Genomic DNA, 16,300 nt, shown 5'->3' with positions numbered 1-16,300 from the left:
GTCGGAAATATACCGTATACCATGCACATGCGGAAAAGTTTATGTCGGAATGACTGGACGATCAATTAACACCAGGATCAAAGAGCATAAGCGACATTGCAGGTTGGGGCAGGTGGAGAATTTGGCCTTGGCAGAGCACGCACTGAATGAGACCGACCACGTAATAAAATTCGCCGACACGGAAGTTCTGGCTGTAGACAAGCACTATCACACGCGCTTGTTCAGAGAAGCTGTAGAAATCCAAAAACACGCGAACAGTTTCAACAAGAAAGAGGAAAGTCTTAAGGTAAACGGATCCTGGCTTCCCGTACTGCAGCGAACGACCGTCGCAGGTAGCAAGAGGAGAACCGCACCGGAAATGACCGCGGAGAAGCCCTCGCACGTTGGCGCGCCAGGTACATATAGCCTGCGGCCGCGAGCTCGCCTCCAGTTCGCCACCGGCAATGGAGGGTGAAGCTTTGACAATGCCAGCCACTAGTGCTGGCGAAACGTCAGAAAAATCATTAGATGAACGTCGGCCGAAGAACCCGAGAAAGAAGCCAATAGGCAGTTTGTCACTCCAGGTACTTCTTATGATACCGTATGTTACATTTTCTTCTCATTCCATTCGTTATGAAGTGGTACATATAAGCCAATGTAACTTCTGACACTCCACCCCTTTTCTCTATTGTCAGACGTCAGCAAAAACACCCTATGACTGCGTTAGCGTCTATAGAATAAATTACTGGGGTAAGGAGTGAACCCTTATTCTATGACAGAGCACAACGGTGTTTGGCTGTACACAAACTGTTTTTAATTCACGATTATTGTCAAATAAATACATGAATTTACATAGGTTGTAACATGACAATGTTAGGACAGTTGTCAGGATAATGCATTTCGTCCTCTTTAATAGAAATAACTGTGAACACAACGATATCAAATTTTAACCACAAGGTTCTCTACAAAATTATTCTTACTACTGCATCGTGAAGTGACCAATATTACGACAAATCATCCGATTTGGGTTCTAAGTTCGGATGACAATCAAGTCTATGGAGGATGGTTAGTTTTTGTGACAAGCTGAGCAAAAGATTACTCAAGGTTGCACGAGTTTGCAGTGGAACAAGCTGATGAACCAAGAGGTTTACTCCTCCGCTAACGGTATTTACCTTAGCTGTGATGAGCTGTCAGGTGCATGGCTGCTCTTGTCCTCTGGAAGTCCTATAGAAACTAATCAAAATCTTTGCTGATTTAATCAGCAGAAACTGTCCTACGTTTCTCGTTAGGTGAGAAAACATGCACTCGCCCCTAGTCCTGAAATATGGCGATATGCACATGCATGGATGGAGGAGCGTGCATATTAAAATGCCCTTTCAGTTCTTGCAGGAACAGTTAACTATGTGTCTCATTTCCCTGCTTTGGAGCTCAACGACGCAACAGCTAATATCTAGCTGAATGTCAGCCGAAGTGAATTCAGTGTTCACACAAAATTCCTCCTTTGCGTCATCCAGGACATGATGCGCCCTGTTCTGCACTTGACGCTGGTTTCGGTCTTGTGTCCCTCGTAGCAGAAGTGTCCCTCACCTGGATCCTTCCGTGCTCCACATCACGGCTATTTCCGACTAATAAAAGTGTTACTTTCATCTTGTGGAAACTGTCTCTGCCAATCGCAAAGGGCCTATCATCAAAACCCGTCGAAATTTCGGCACTTTACTCCTTTCTAGTTCATGTCAGCCACTCGGACATTTTGTGACCACTCCATACGCCTAAAAGTTACACCCGTACATCATGACCGTACCATGCGCAGTTCACGTGATCAGCTGCATCACTGGTCTGTTTGTATCCATCTGGAAATTCTTCAATGTAGTTTTCTAAATATTGTCTCCGTAGCACGCCACTGGCTCACTACCTGACCTCTTTGATGAGTCTCCCACGCGTTCGTTGTCCCTCGCCACGGGTCACTTTAAGAACATTCTGTTGTACTCGGGCCATGATGTTGCAACTCGCATCTGCTCCCAAACTAAGACGTTTCCTCCAGCAGCTTTTCTCTTCTCTTGTTCATTGACAGGCAGGATTTAGGTTCAGTGTGTTAATACTGTCGGCTGAGTGTCATCGCTTTGTATTGCATACTGTACATTTTAATAGGCCATTCTGCTCATTTTCGCTGAAGTATGTCAGGTGACATATTCACCTTCCTGTTACGATATACAGGGTGGTCGGAAATTCCAGTTACAGGCTTCTAGGACTTGTAGAGGGGAGTGAGTACATAGTATTTTGAATAGGAACCCGTGTCCGGAAACGTCATCCAACGAGACTACAGAGTGTCAAAGTTATAGGCGCGGGCGTCCGTAAATGTACGTATACACGAGGTGATTCCGTGATGATGTTACAAACTTTCTAGGGTGATGGAGAACGATAAATGTATTAATTTGAAGTAAGGATCCCTTTACCAGAAACGAACAACTCGAAAGTTATAGACGAAAACCGTTCTGATACCTCTGACAGTTGAATACATGTACCGGTTCTTGTGTTGCGAAGAGTGTAGGACTGGTAACTTTCAGTGGTGGAAGTGTGGACAAAAACGAGAAAAAGTGTGCCATAATAGTGGGCTCTAAATTGCATACCTCAGGAGCTATGACCATTCGTTCATCTTCACTAATGTGAAACACATCTCCTCTACTGAGCAAGTGTTCATAGCTGTTAAGGTACGCACTTTAGAGCCCACGTTTATTGGACATTTTTTTCTGCTATTTAAGCAGGAGATCCCGGGTTCGAGTCCTGGTCAGGGCAAACATTTTCAGCTGTCCCCATCGAGGTATATCAACAACACCTGTCGGCAGCTGAGAGTTTCAATTTATTATCATTTGTTTCTAGAGAAGCTGCACGGTCATTAATGGTATCTGTTCTTTCGATAACAGTTACTATCTTCACACAAACGTTTCGGCTGTTGTCGCAGTCAGCTTTCGTGAGGGTGACTACTTGTGGCTTGTGAATGTTGCTTTACGTTTATTGTTTCAAAATGTGGGAGTTTTAGTATACTATGTTTAGACTCTGTATATATTTAATTTATCTACATATTTATTACACTTTAACCTACACTAAAGAGCCAAAGAAACTGCTACAGCTGCCTAATGTCGTGTAGGGCCCCCGCGAGCATGCAGAACTGCAGCAACACGACGTGGCATGGACTCGACTAATGTCTGAAGTAGTGCTGGAGGGAACTGACACCATGAATCTTGCAGGGCTATCCATAAATGCGGAAGAGTACGAGGGGGTGGCGACCTTTTCTGAACAGCACGTTGCAGGGCATCCCAGATATGCTCAATAATGTTCGTGTCTGGGGCGTTTGGTGGCAAGCGGAAGTGTTTAAACTCAGAAGAGTGTTCCTGAAGCCACTCTGTAGAAATACTTGACGTGTGTGGTGTCGCATTGTCCCTCTGGAATTGCCCAACGGATATGAAACGATGCATGTAATCAGACAGGATGCTTACGTACGTACCACTCGTCAGAGTCGTATCTAGACGTATCAGGGGTCCAATATCACTCCAGCTGCACACGGTCCACACCCCTGCCAGCTTGAACAGTCGCTTGCTGACATGCAGGGGCCATGGATTCATGGGGGTTGTCTCCATACCCGTACACATCCGTTCGCTCGATACAATTTGAAACGAGAGTCGTCCGACCAGGCAATATGTATCCATCATCAGCAGTCCAATGTCGGCGTTGACGGGCCCAGGCGAGACGTAGTTTTGTTGTAGGGAGCACATTGTCTCATGTGGGAGCGATCTGGGTAGTACCTAGCTTGCGCTCGTGTGTGATGGAGACACTTAACATTTATAATGTCATCTCTCTTGGACGCCTATGTGCTACGTATGACAATTTTGTAAGGCCTGCGTGTTATAGGCAACTATTAATATCACCATTGTCTGCCTTGGTGCTGTAACCTGTATGTGTCCTAAGATACGATGATGGCGGCTTTAGTTTCACCGAAACCGGTAATCATGAAATAAAAAGAAATCCTGCGATCTTGGCTACCAGTTTATTGTAAAGCTTTATGTCGTGAACTCGTTTAGGGTACATGAGTGGGCCTTCGACTCCGAAAGCCCGTATCGATGATATTTCGTTGAATGGTTCGCACTCTGACACTTGTTGATAGCCCAGTACTGAAATCAGCAGCAATTGGCGGAAGGGTCGCACTTCTGTCATGTTGAACGGTTCTCTTCAGTCGTCGTTGGTTTCGTTTTTGCAGGATCTTTTTCCCCCCGCAGCGATGTCGGAGATTTAATGTTTTACCGGATTTCTGATACGGTACGCTCATGAAACGGTCGTACAGGAAAACCCGTACTTAATCGCTACCTCGGAGATGGTGTGTCCCACCGCTCGTGCTCCGACTATTACACCATGTTCAAACTCACTTAAATCTTGATAACTGCCATTGTAGCAGCAGTAACCGATCTAACAACTGTATACACTATAACTAATTGAACAAAGATTATAAACAGAGCAACAACATTTCTTTTCTACCACATTCCACAACGCATTCCACCTCTTCCCTGACCACAGGCACACCTCGTCCGTTCTTGAGCCCTGCGGATGGCTGCTTCCCCCGTTGTCTGTCGGCTCCCTGGTTGCAGTGGACGTCTCCCCTGTTCCAAGGCAGAATTGTTGCTGCCAGCTGGAGGTGCTTCTAGTTCCTTGTGTGGACAGACATGCGCCATGATTGAGCTTCGTGTCGACGTTACGACCGCCATGCATGCGCTGTTGCCTGTTCGTCTGCCGCAACCGTTGACCTCAGCTGTCTTCACTGCGTTTCCTCTCGACTTTCTGTCCAACGTACCATAGTGCAGGAGGCGGGGTTTGATTGATTAAGTAACACACTACCCAAGCCTTTCTTGAAATAGCTTCCGCAAAATTTTCCAGGATCTGACATTCTGTCTCTCAACGTAGTATCTTCTTGACATCGAGTCTTCAGCGCCGATTCACTTGCAGCCGATCAGTATCAGCAACATCGGCGCATAGCAGACATCTCCAGATAGTATTGCCGAGCGAGGTGGTGCAGTGGCTAGCACACTTGACTCGCATTCGGGAGGACGACGCTTCAAACAGGCGTCCGGCCATCCTGATTTATGCGTTCCGTGATAACCGTAAATCGTTTCAGGCAAATGCCGGAACGGTTCCTTTGAAAGAGCACGGTCGATTTCCTTCCCTATCCTTCCATAATCTGAGCTTGTGTTCCGTCTCTAATGACCTCGTTGTTGACGGGACGTTAAACACTAATCTCCTCCTCCTCCTCTAGATAGTATATTCTGGATTGCTTTCTTCACCACAGACATATTCGGAAGTTTGTCTTTAAACAATTCAATTCCAGTAGGTAGAGAACGATTCGTTACCCACTGTGTCAGGTCTCTTGGGGGATTCAGGTACCTCATTCTCAGTCTCTGTCTTACACGTAGAAGAAAGTCAGAGGTGCACCTCGCTGTTTGGGCATCATCTAATCGTTTCTGCCACATGTGGAGGATTTGATCGCGAAACTGGTGCTTGCTAGTGGTCCATATTCCTACTCATTAAGGCACTTCACAATGTTTGAAGACAGGGACAGGAGCAACGGTGATGAATATCGGATGCTATTTCTGTGAAATTCAAGGTCAGTTTCAATGGGAGGCTTCAAACCATTGCCGTCTCGGCTGGCAGTAACTGCAAATCGGAGAGCCGATTGTACTAGTAGGCGCCTAAGACACAATACTGGAGACTACGGGCAGCAGAAACGTGTCTCAAATGCCACCTGCAACTACGTTAGCAGCACTGCATCGCGATGACAGCTTCCACCGGCTTCACTTATGACAACCAATAACAACTGACATCAAGTTGCCCATGAATAGCAACAGATATCCATCCGCCTTGATCTGTCACCTAATCCCAATGCAGACCGCCACAGCGCCTAAAGACTTTTACATTATAAATACATAACAAATGTAAATCTTCAATCACAATCCACAACTATTTTATCACTTATGAGGCGTCCACTCTTCCAGAAGGATTTTACTCAAATTAACTCCTGCCACAAAAGCCTACACACTTATAAACAGCATATGTCACATTGTAACCTCCCCCTTCCTAATCGGTCTATTGGATTGCGATATAACTGACCGTGATCGCATACACCTAATCAAATTTTACTGTTATTAAGGCTGTCGCTACCGAAGGAAAATACCGCCCTTTAGTTGGAGGAAAGTGTACAATACTCTTTTCTGAAGGAGTATTCTATTCTAAACTTAAGCCAATTACTGATCATAATTTTGAAATGGGTGGAATATAGGGCAATCGTTCGCGAACCGCACAGCGGGGAAAAGGGTACCACGTAATATTTACTACAAAATTCGCAGATAACACCAAGAAAACACTGATTACCTAAAAAATGGACAATTAAACGGTCGCAAGCCCGCTAGGGCAATGAATCTCCACAATTTTGAGAAAAGTAATGGCAAAGAATTTTAAGCAAATAATCACTCGCCGGCCGCTGTGGTTTAAAATGGCTCTGAGCACTATGGGACTTAACTTCTATGGTCATCAGTCCCCTAGAACTTAGAACTACTTAAACCTAACTAACCTAAGGACATCACACACATCCATGCCCGAGGCAGGATTCGAACCTGCGACCGTAGCAGTCGGCCGCTGTGGCCGAGCTGTTCTTGCGCTTCAGTCCGGAACCGAGCTGCTGCTATGGTCGCAGGTTCGAATCCTGCCTCGGGCATGGATGTGTGTGATATCCTTAGGTTAGTTAGGGTTAAGTAGTTGGAAGTCTAGGGGACTGATGACCTCAGATCCATAGTGCTCAGAGCCATTTGATTTGAAATAATCACTGGCGTGGCAGCAGAAGGTTGTCACGCTTTTCCGCAGCACAACAGTTCACGAGAAAATAAATGAACCAGAAAACAATGAGTTTGCTGTTACTCATTCTGAAATACTAAATTTTTAAAATAACGATAAATGAAATTACTGGTTAAATAAATGACTGGCTTAACTTAAAGTTTGTTATGTAAAAAAAATTACTTTCAGTAACCTCAGTGTAACATAATGCATAATTTGGATAAAGGCCAGAATTTACTTTTGATTATTGAAAGATTGAACTGTATTTACTTTAAGAAAATGTGCATTTGGCTTTACTTTTAAAATAACAACAGTAATGTACATAACAAGCCAGCAGAAGTCATTTGCTAAGCTAAATGCAGAATAAATGGAATTGCGCACTCTTAATTTGTGCCGTATCTTTAGTTATTAGTTTTGACAGTGAAATTACTTTAGGTAGCCTCTGTTATGCAATACAAGAATGAACAGTTAGTTTGGCAGAAATTTAGACTGAAACTGGATTTTAGCAAACACACTAACTGGCAATAAGTAGTTAATCACTTTTCATATTCTTACGATACTCGGTGACTGCATGGGAAGGAAAGGGACCTCCTTGGTAATAATGTTTGAGGACAATGACAAGATAGATGCCCTACAAGCTTTAACTATTGCAAGTTATTGTTCAAGTTATTCATAATTTGTGAAAGAAATGTTGTTGGGCAATGCCAACGGGAGTTTATAATTTTTCACTTAATGGTCTTATGATGTTGTAGCTGCGCAACCGACGACAATGCTGAGCCGCCTCTGTTGCTGCTGCTGCGGTTCGATGAGAAGAACCCCGAATCGTCTCCAGAGCCACAGATAATTATGGGACAGGCAACAATTGGAATTGCAGCTTCCTCCGCCTGCTCACTCCTACCTTGCTCTCAATAGTCGCAGGTCAACGAATTAGGCGCGAGCATAGCTGCACACCCCGGCGGCGGGAGCGCCCAACAAACACTTGCGCACTCTTTCGTAACTCAGGCTGCTCTGCTTTCTCTCTGGTCACAACGCGACAGAGACTCTTCATACGTAAGGATAAACAACGGCACAGCTACTACAATTTCGTAGTTGCTATCGATACATTTCAATAAAGTTCCCTTGGATGTTACCCAGCAATTTACAATATTTTCATTATAATTACAATCAGTTATGCACAGTCAAAAACAAATACACTAGGGACATCGATTACGTATTAAATATAGTTTTTGTAATACATCTTACAACTTCAGAATCAAAAGTACAGTGAAAGTTATCAACAGATATTAAACGGCGAAAATTTTGGATGGTGCAGACGGTATTTTACCTGCACTTTTCGTGTTACATCATGGCGATCCGTGAGCCATTGTGGAGAGGTTGGGAAATCATCCAAGGCCGTTACAGCTCTATCTTATAATCAGTAACTATACGTCACAATCTCTCCTTCCTTGCTGGTAAAATCCTGATGATGAATTTTTTACCACTGCCAGGTTTTGCACTGGCTACCTCCGGGCAGAATGCCCGAGCGGCGGAATGTGTTGGTGACCTCCTCCCCGGAGACTGGTACCCAAGGCCAGAGAAGAGTATTTATGAGTATATTAATTTCACATATGCTAAAGCAAAGGACTTTGTTTCAGTAGTCAGTATTATGACTGTTTTGATGTCTGATCATAATTCACTTATCACTGACTTTCTTCATACGCTGAAACGCCCAGAGAAGGTGAACTTGGCGCTATTATACGGCCATGATGATAACCAGGCAATATCCAATTCATAATGGAGCTGCGGAAACGTTTGTGGCCTGGGGATCCCGGTGGTAGGGGGTACTTATTACGGGGACAGAGACGGTGGCTGCGTTTAATGTTCCGTGAGATTGATTCGGCTCGTCCGGCGGCTAAAGTGCATCGATAAATCGGCCGCCGCACTGGATGTCGCAATTAGTCAGCCGCCCTGGAATTAGCCGCAGTCTCCTCTATTTCTTCCGTTCCCTTCTGTTCTCTTCCGCACCCTTCCCGTTCTCCAGAACTCTACATCCCGGGAATAAAATTACGCAGAGCCACTGCTCCGCTATTGCCTGCGGCGTCGGTGATCGACGACACTGACTCATTATCTTTACCCGCTCTTCCGTCCCTTTTATTCTCAGCAAGGAAGATTCTCGCCCGTAGCACGTAACGCAGGAAAAAGAGGGGGAGGGGGGTGGCGGTCTAAATCAGGATTTGTAGCTCAAGTATCGTCGGGTTTGTCACTAACGGCTTCGAGTCAGGGGCAATGCGATCGTCGGTTTTCTTTGATAATCAGTCCAGCTTTCTCTGAGTGAGTAATATTAACTCTGCACAAATCCGGTAAAGACGTCGCAGGACGTCCCGTATTCTTCATGGTGTGTGGCCGCTGCAAGAATTATTACAACTAATTCCTCTTTTCAGTCCATTGGGTTAGAATGCACAACAGTGTTCATTTTCCCCCCAAGAAAGTAGCCGGGTGGGGTGACGTCCAGGGATCTTGGAAGCCAGTGTACGGGTCATGCCAGACCCATCCACCCACTGCCGAAAGCAGGATACTGCAAGCTGAGCCTGTGTTCCATTGAAACGGTACAGTAGTTTCCGCTCCATAAGCAGCAGGTTTCGCTGCTCTCGGGAAATACAAACGGAGGCGGATCTGCCAATTTTATTGCACTATGCGTCCGGCCGCGGGTGCAACAGAAACCATGTGGACGAGTGGAAAGAAATGTGTCAGGCTTCACAATACATATTTATTTGTGTCGTGTATTATGTATTTCTTGTACGTGAATGTGAATCTGCACGTGAAGTTTCCTAATCCTCCTCACACCTTTCCATAAAGCGTGGCCAAATCTTTGTTGGGAAGTAGTTCTGTAGTATAGTAGTGCCAACCGTACACCTGGGTAGGGGATCAGAGAAACAGCACAGGCACGTCAAAGTCAAAGACGTTCCAATGTCACAATATTTGGGGTGGAGAGGTTGGTCACGGCCAAGTGGTTCGACCATCCCCTCCACCAGGGCCCAGGAAGATCTCTGGGTGCCCGCGATATTCTGGGAGTGTTACAGAAGACGGGTAAGTGAGCAGACATGCCCTCAGTGCGTCTGTCTCGATGTTCACGCGTAGAAGAGAGGTATTTGAAATAATTGCACTAATTCTTTTAGTTCCAGCTTCGGATTGTGTAAGGAAATGAGTGTTCTCGTTCAATTTCGGAAATTTGACCCCCTGTGTTTATGTATCTGGTCCCCAGTTTGCCCGTTATCCTCCTCACATAGTGGATGCCCCTTTAAAATATTGGGAGTCTTTGGTGGTACACATTTGGCCAACGCAATTCCGTCTTGACCGTAGAAACGTGTGGGCAGATTAGTATATAATAAACCCGAGCTATAAGTTGTAAAATTGTGATATCTGTGAACTGGAACAATTGCTGCAATCGCTGTAAGGTCGAGTGATAATGTTTAAAATAAATAGGTAATCAATTGTCATCAATCTTTAACATACCGTAAAAATCACAAAGGAGTCAAGTTAAAGGAATTCATTCAAAATAAAAGATATAAAATGCAGGGACCCACACATTAGCGTGTGAGCCCTCCACCCCCTTCCCTAGTATCGTACACAAAGGGCGCGCTCTCTAGGTAGCGCTCTCAAGGTCCCCTCCCCAGTTATCCGTTGCACAATTTTCATTCAGGGCTTGACGACATCAACTTTTATCTGGCGTCCCTAGGCGAGGAGGTTTGACGGTAATCTTTCGCCATCATACTGGAACCACATCCTTTTCTGATATGTAGAGATACCGTCTCTGATAAAGTCGGAAGGCGTCTTTCAGAACCAGTATGTACACTGGGCACCTGTCAAGCACGTAGTCTGACACACACACATTTACTTCAAACTGTCTCTGACGATCTAGTGTAGCTGTTATACATGGTTTTCATCCGCTCACAAACCTTCTCGGGCCTCATCTGCAAACCGAATAACTCCGGGGAACTGAGAGTCTTCGTTAGTCTGTGGTAGAAAACAGTGAACATAAACGAGCCGAGATGATGTACCATCTTCTTCTAACTTCAGCGCCGGTGATAGCCGATGTAGTGTCGTCTTCTTACCACCTTCCGTCACGATCAATGTTAGTGTGATTAACCTTCACAATTTAGTTGCCACACTCGGAAGCAAATCTTAACACTGTACTCAAAATGGTTTTCGCATTATTCACTATTGGTGCCTACCGAGTTCCCTTTTTTTTTACCGATCACTTTCACAGTTCAGTTTCCCGGGAGATGCACCATATGTGGGGCGGTGGATAACAATCAAACGGCGTGTTTTGCACCTACCTCCGCCATCTAAAAGATCCCGAAAAATATTTTTCCGGTCAGCCAGAAAGCGATGGAGAACATGATGACCACAATTTCCAGTCTGCAAGTCCACATTACTCTTTGTGCTCACTGAAAGAAAATGTTTCTATTTGCTATTTGCTAAACGGGATCAGAAACTATGACTAGAAATAAAAGTTTTGAGTTTTGATGCATTCTGTACAAGTTCACATCCACGAAATATAAGTCTTAGTATTGTAACTAACATCCCTATTGGAAATAGCGCTATAAACAGTTCAGAGACGAAGTTCCAACTTAAATGGTCCTTCACCTAGACTTCTAATCATCAAAAGTTAATTTCTCTCCTTCACTTGCCACACGATTTTTGTCAACATTACGGGAGGCGCACAGTTACTTCCGTGAAATCTAAGCGACCCAGGACTTTATTCAGTCCTCGCGAGTTCATTTCCTATTTTTACCAAAACGCATTTAAGTCAGCTCATCCGAGGCACAACGCACCCGTGTTTAACTGACGCGGGCGGTTTTATATCTCGGTGCGAAGTGTGTCTTACCACTGCCCCTCCTGCTGTATTTATATTTTATCCCACGCACCCTGACTGCAAATCTGTATTTAAATCTGGTGATTCGAACTGTTGTGCTGGTATTCGTGAACAGCATTCCAAGACGTGTTTTCCAATAGGAAAATGTCGATATGTTGCCTTGGCGTGCTCGATCACCAGGTCTGTGTCCAGTCGAGCACATATGGGACATCGTCGGTGACAACTCCGGTGTCATCCACAAACAACATTAACCGTCCCTGTATTGACCGACCAAGTGCTACCGGCATGAAACTCCATCCCACAAACTGACATCCGACACCAATACAACACAATGCATGCACATTTACATGCTTGTATTCAACATCCTGGCAGTTGCAGCGGATATTGAAACACCAGTATTTCACATTTGCAATGTCTTATATCGTAACTAGACAAATATGTTCCAAAAATTTAATAACTTGTCATTAAATTTTTTTGGGTGTGTTGCGATTTTTTCTGTCTGTCAGAGTCTTTTCAGCCAAATGCCAGAACATTAAGGGGAGTCCCACTTAAGAATATTTGGGATGATATTTGCCTTATGAGCAAAGGATGGAAACTATTATTAATTAAATTCAAAGACAACATGTCTCAGACAAAAATATGAAACTGTAATGTGTAGGTATATTTTTTGATGTGTGGGCAGTGTAAAGTAGATTGTTTGCACGGCAAGTTGCGTGTACATTTGAACATGACTGCTGCATCATCATTCCTTATTCATTCGCCTCTCAACCGACAAAATGTACCAGCTAATTCTGAGATAATAGTAAATCGTTGTAGTACGAGTTTTGAACTGTAATTTATTTTCGAGCTTGTTGATGCAAGGGAGACACACTTTTTTCGATTTTTTTTATTTTGCTGCTGGTTATGCTTCTTTTTCCACGCTACTTTCTTTCGTCACAGGCAAATCCGTACCCTGTTCATCAGACAACTTATCCCCGTATTCGCATGAGTTATGTATGGCAATTCCTAGTTTGCTTGCCATGTTTCCCTCAGCAGGTCGGCAGAATGTTTGCCATTGTTTCAAATTTTATCTCCAACGTTGCGATTGACAACCAGTCAATTTACAGCATGATACTAGCACAACTCTACAACGTAATGGTGTTCTAAGAATTAAACCGATCATTACACAACAAATGTTAATACGACTGTGGCGGTTTTCATCAGTCATTAATATTAGTTTTGTCATTTGTCTGACGCTTTTAGGAAACAAAGTTGTGATAAATGATACCCAAGAACCATCGTCATTTTATTTCTGTCTGTATTCGTATTCTCATCTATGGTTGTAAAAAAGATTCCTGGTACCACATTTCCCGAAAAAAACAAAAATTAACTTTAGGCGTTATCGTCAGTGACGTTGATGACAATCAGCTTCTTTACTTTCAGTTCCGCATCGGCTATAGACGTTTTAAAAGGCATCATTGATGCCTTCAGCTGTTCATTAACTTTTACAGTACACGGCCATTTACAATTGGATGGTCGTGAAACTTTGAAAACAGAGTATGTACAGAATTCTATCGTTTCACTCATATAATTCCGTGGAAATGGCAGTTGCCTGAGGGACTTCCAATAGATTATTACCTACAATTTCTTTCTCATAATATATTTATTCTGGAGAGTTAGAATTTGGTGACAAAATCAGTCTATATTTCTACTACATGTACTACTTTTTTACACAGAGTTCATCACGTTAAGTGGCCATGGGCCATCGTTGTGTAATAGTATGTATTCACTGTTGGTGAAATGTTAGTCCTGTGCTCTTAGCGACGTTTTCACTGCTCTCATTATCTTCTAGTTTTGTTTCATGTTCAGCATCTTTAAGTAGCCCGAAGAAATGGAAGTCCGAGGACATCATGTCTGGGCTGTTGGGTTCATGAGGCTACGATGTCGTGTTGCAGCAAGATTACTTTTGGATTCTTGTCAGACTGAACATATGGGAAACGGTTTTCTAGTTTTTCAGCCTTCACATATGCTTCTCAATTAATGGTTAACCCTTTTGGTAACAGATCCTCGAGGAAGACACAATTACTATTCCAAAAGACTGTTATAATGACTTTGCCAGCAGAGGGAACTTCCTTCAGTTTCATCTTATGATTATGGATAGTGCCAAACCAATGACTGCCTTTCTTGGAATCTTGTTGTCTGTTGTGAGCAGTCTTGGAACCCATCTTGAGTAAATCTTTGAATATCCTTGAGTCTCAATCGTTGCACACATTCTTCCAATGTTCACCTATCGCTGCATAGGCAATTATTGATTTGTGATAAGCTGGACTGCGCCAGAAATGGCGCCCGCGCGCTTCGCCGTGACGGGAGCAGTGGCTGTGACAGGACGTCCTGAACGTGGCCGATCATGGAGCTCACTTTTTGCACTTCAGGACATTTTAACTATCTTTACACATCGCGTAATACTACTCCTATCATCTGCATAATTCTTATACGCTGAACAAAAACGCTTATTGTGTCCACCATTGTTTCTTTTCCTGCAACGAAGAATTGAATTACAGCACTTTCCCAAGGCTATTTTATCTTTTGTAAGTCTTCGAAACTTTGTACGCATGCAGAACTTCGAATTTGAAAAAACCTAAAAGGCCTTATATATATAGGGTGTTAAACAGCTTCTATGGAAGGATTCTATGGGTTGTATAAAGGATGTAATACCTAAGGCTTTAGTATGAAACCCAAGTCCGGAAATGTACCATTTCGATGTAAATTAAGATTTAAGTTCGGATCACTTTAAAATATCCCATATAGTGTAAACACACACACACACAGCAGGAACAATTATGTTGTAACCGAACGAAAATGTTTTTGATGTCATAATTGCAGCGGGGACATACGTGGGCGACACGATCTCAGTTTGCGTGCCTTCCGAGAAGCGGGAGATTCGAAGGTGTTCCAACTTGCGAAGTCATTTTACGAGTATATTCAAGCCGTACATGTATGCAAACGGGTTTTTGTGTCAAAAAGCATAGAAGTCTGTGAAACACATCGTACGTACATTAACGGCTGAAAAAACAAATTGGAGTATTATTTATTTAACGGCCCTCGTGTATGTAAAGGGCTTACTATTCAAAAAATGTTCTATTAATACTAGTAAAAGTGTACATCTGTCTGTCGTATAAGTGGCCACTTGCTACCCACTCCTACTGAGGGATCGAGGTCAACTTTGTATTGCCAAATGTAAACCTCCCAATTTACTTTTATATTCGGATTCTACGCCAAAAGTTAGGTACGGTTTACTCAAACCATTATTCCTCTTTTACGGCAGAAGGCTCTGTAATCAACAAGTATCAAGTGTGTGCGTTTTTGCAAATAAGAACCCACGCAATTGATTCTAAATTTCATTTGGGAAGTAAATGTACACGAGTGCGTGTTCCAACGGTTGATACTGATATTACAACTTTACTTCAGGATTACCAATGTGATTGTACAGTACAAATAATATATCTACGCAATGACATTTCTGGCAAATAAACTACTTAAACGTAAACATAGTTTTCTGTTCCCTATGTGGTTGAATGTGGCGAGTCCCAAAGCCAATGAAATATTTGATTCCGGTGCGTCGAACCCCACCATCAGGGTGGCTGACTTCGTTGTGTGTTTCCATCCAACCGCCGCGGCTCCTGGAGGAAAACAAACCACAGCCATTGTAATAAAGTAAAATGTCCATGAAGTGATTGTGACAGGCGCACCTGCCACGCATATTCGAAGTAATCAAGCACCCTAAGGTTGAGAGGCAACGTGACTCTTCGATATCAAGCAGCCCGATGCTAACAGAAACACATTACAACCACGTCGTTGCTCCGGGATCACGCTAAACGATCTTGGAAGCCAATGTACGGGTCATGCCAGACCCATCCACTCACTGCCGAAAGCAGGATACTGCAAGCTGAGCCTGTGTTCCATTGAAAGTACAGTAGTTTCCGCTCCATAAGCAGCAGGTTTCGCTGCTCTCGGGAAATACAAACGGAGGCGGCTCTGCCAATTTTATTGCACTATGCGTCCGGCCGCGGGTGCAACAGAAACCATGTGGACGAGTGGAAAGAAATGTTGCTAACCAGACATGGAAACGGCCAGCAATATTGTACCGTACAATCAAATTCTCAACATTAAAATAAATTTCGAGCATAAATGTCAACCGTTAGAACACAAAGTTTATCCTTACCGTAAATGAAATATAGGATCAAATGTGTCGATTCTTAATTCCAAAAACAGGCACGCTTGATATCTGTCAATTACAGCGCCATCTAACACGAATAGAAAACAATGGTTTGAGGGAACCATTCAATTTTGTAGAGTAGAATCCAAACACTCAATAAAAATGCGGGTTCCCGTGTGAAAATACAAAGTTGATCCCTCCCACGCAGGAGGGGTGGTTGGAATATGGCCAGTTGAAGCACAGACATGTGTTCCCTTTATTAATATCAGCCTTCCACCTAGAACAGTTTTTTTTTTGTGCGACGCGTCGTCCTCGAGATATTTAGTTGTGTCAAGTTAAAACAAACACCCTGTGTATATATGTGAGGCACCCACCATGGAAAAAGGAAACTAACCAGAACT

This window comes from Schistocerca cancellata, chromosome 3, assembly GCF_023864275.1.
Source record: "Schistocerca cancellata isolate TAMUIC-IGC-003103 chromosome 3, iqSchCanc2.1, whole genome shotgun sequence".
Classification (NCBI taxonomy): Eukaryota; Metazoa; Arthropoda; class Insecta; order Orthoptera; family Acrididae; genus Schistocerca; species Schistocerca cancellata.
This window is presented reverse-complemented; position numbering follows the sequence as displayed.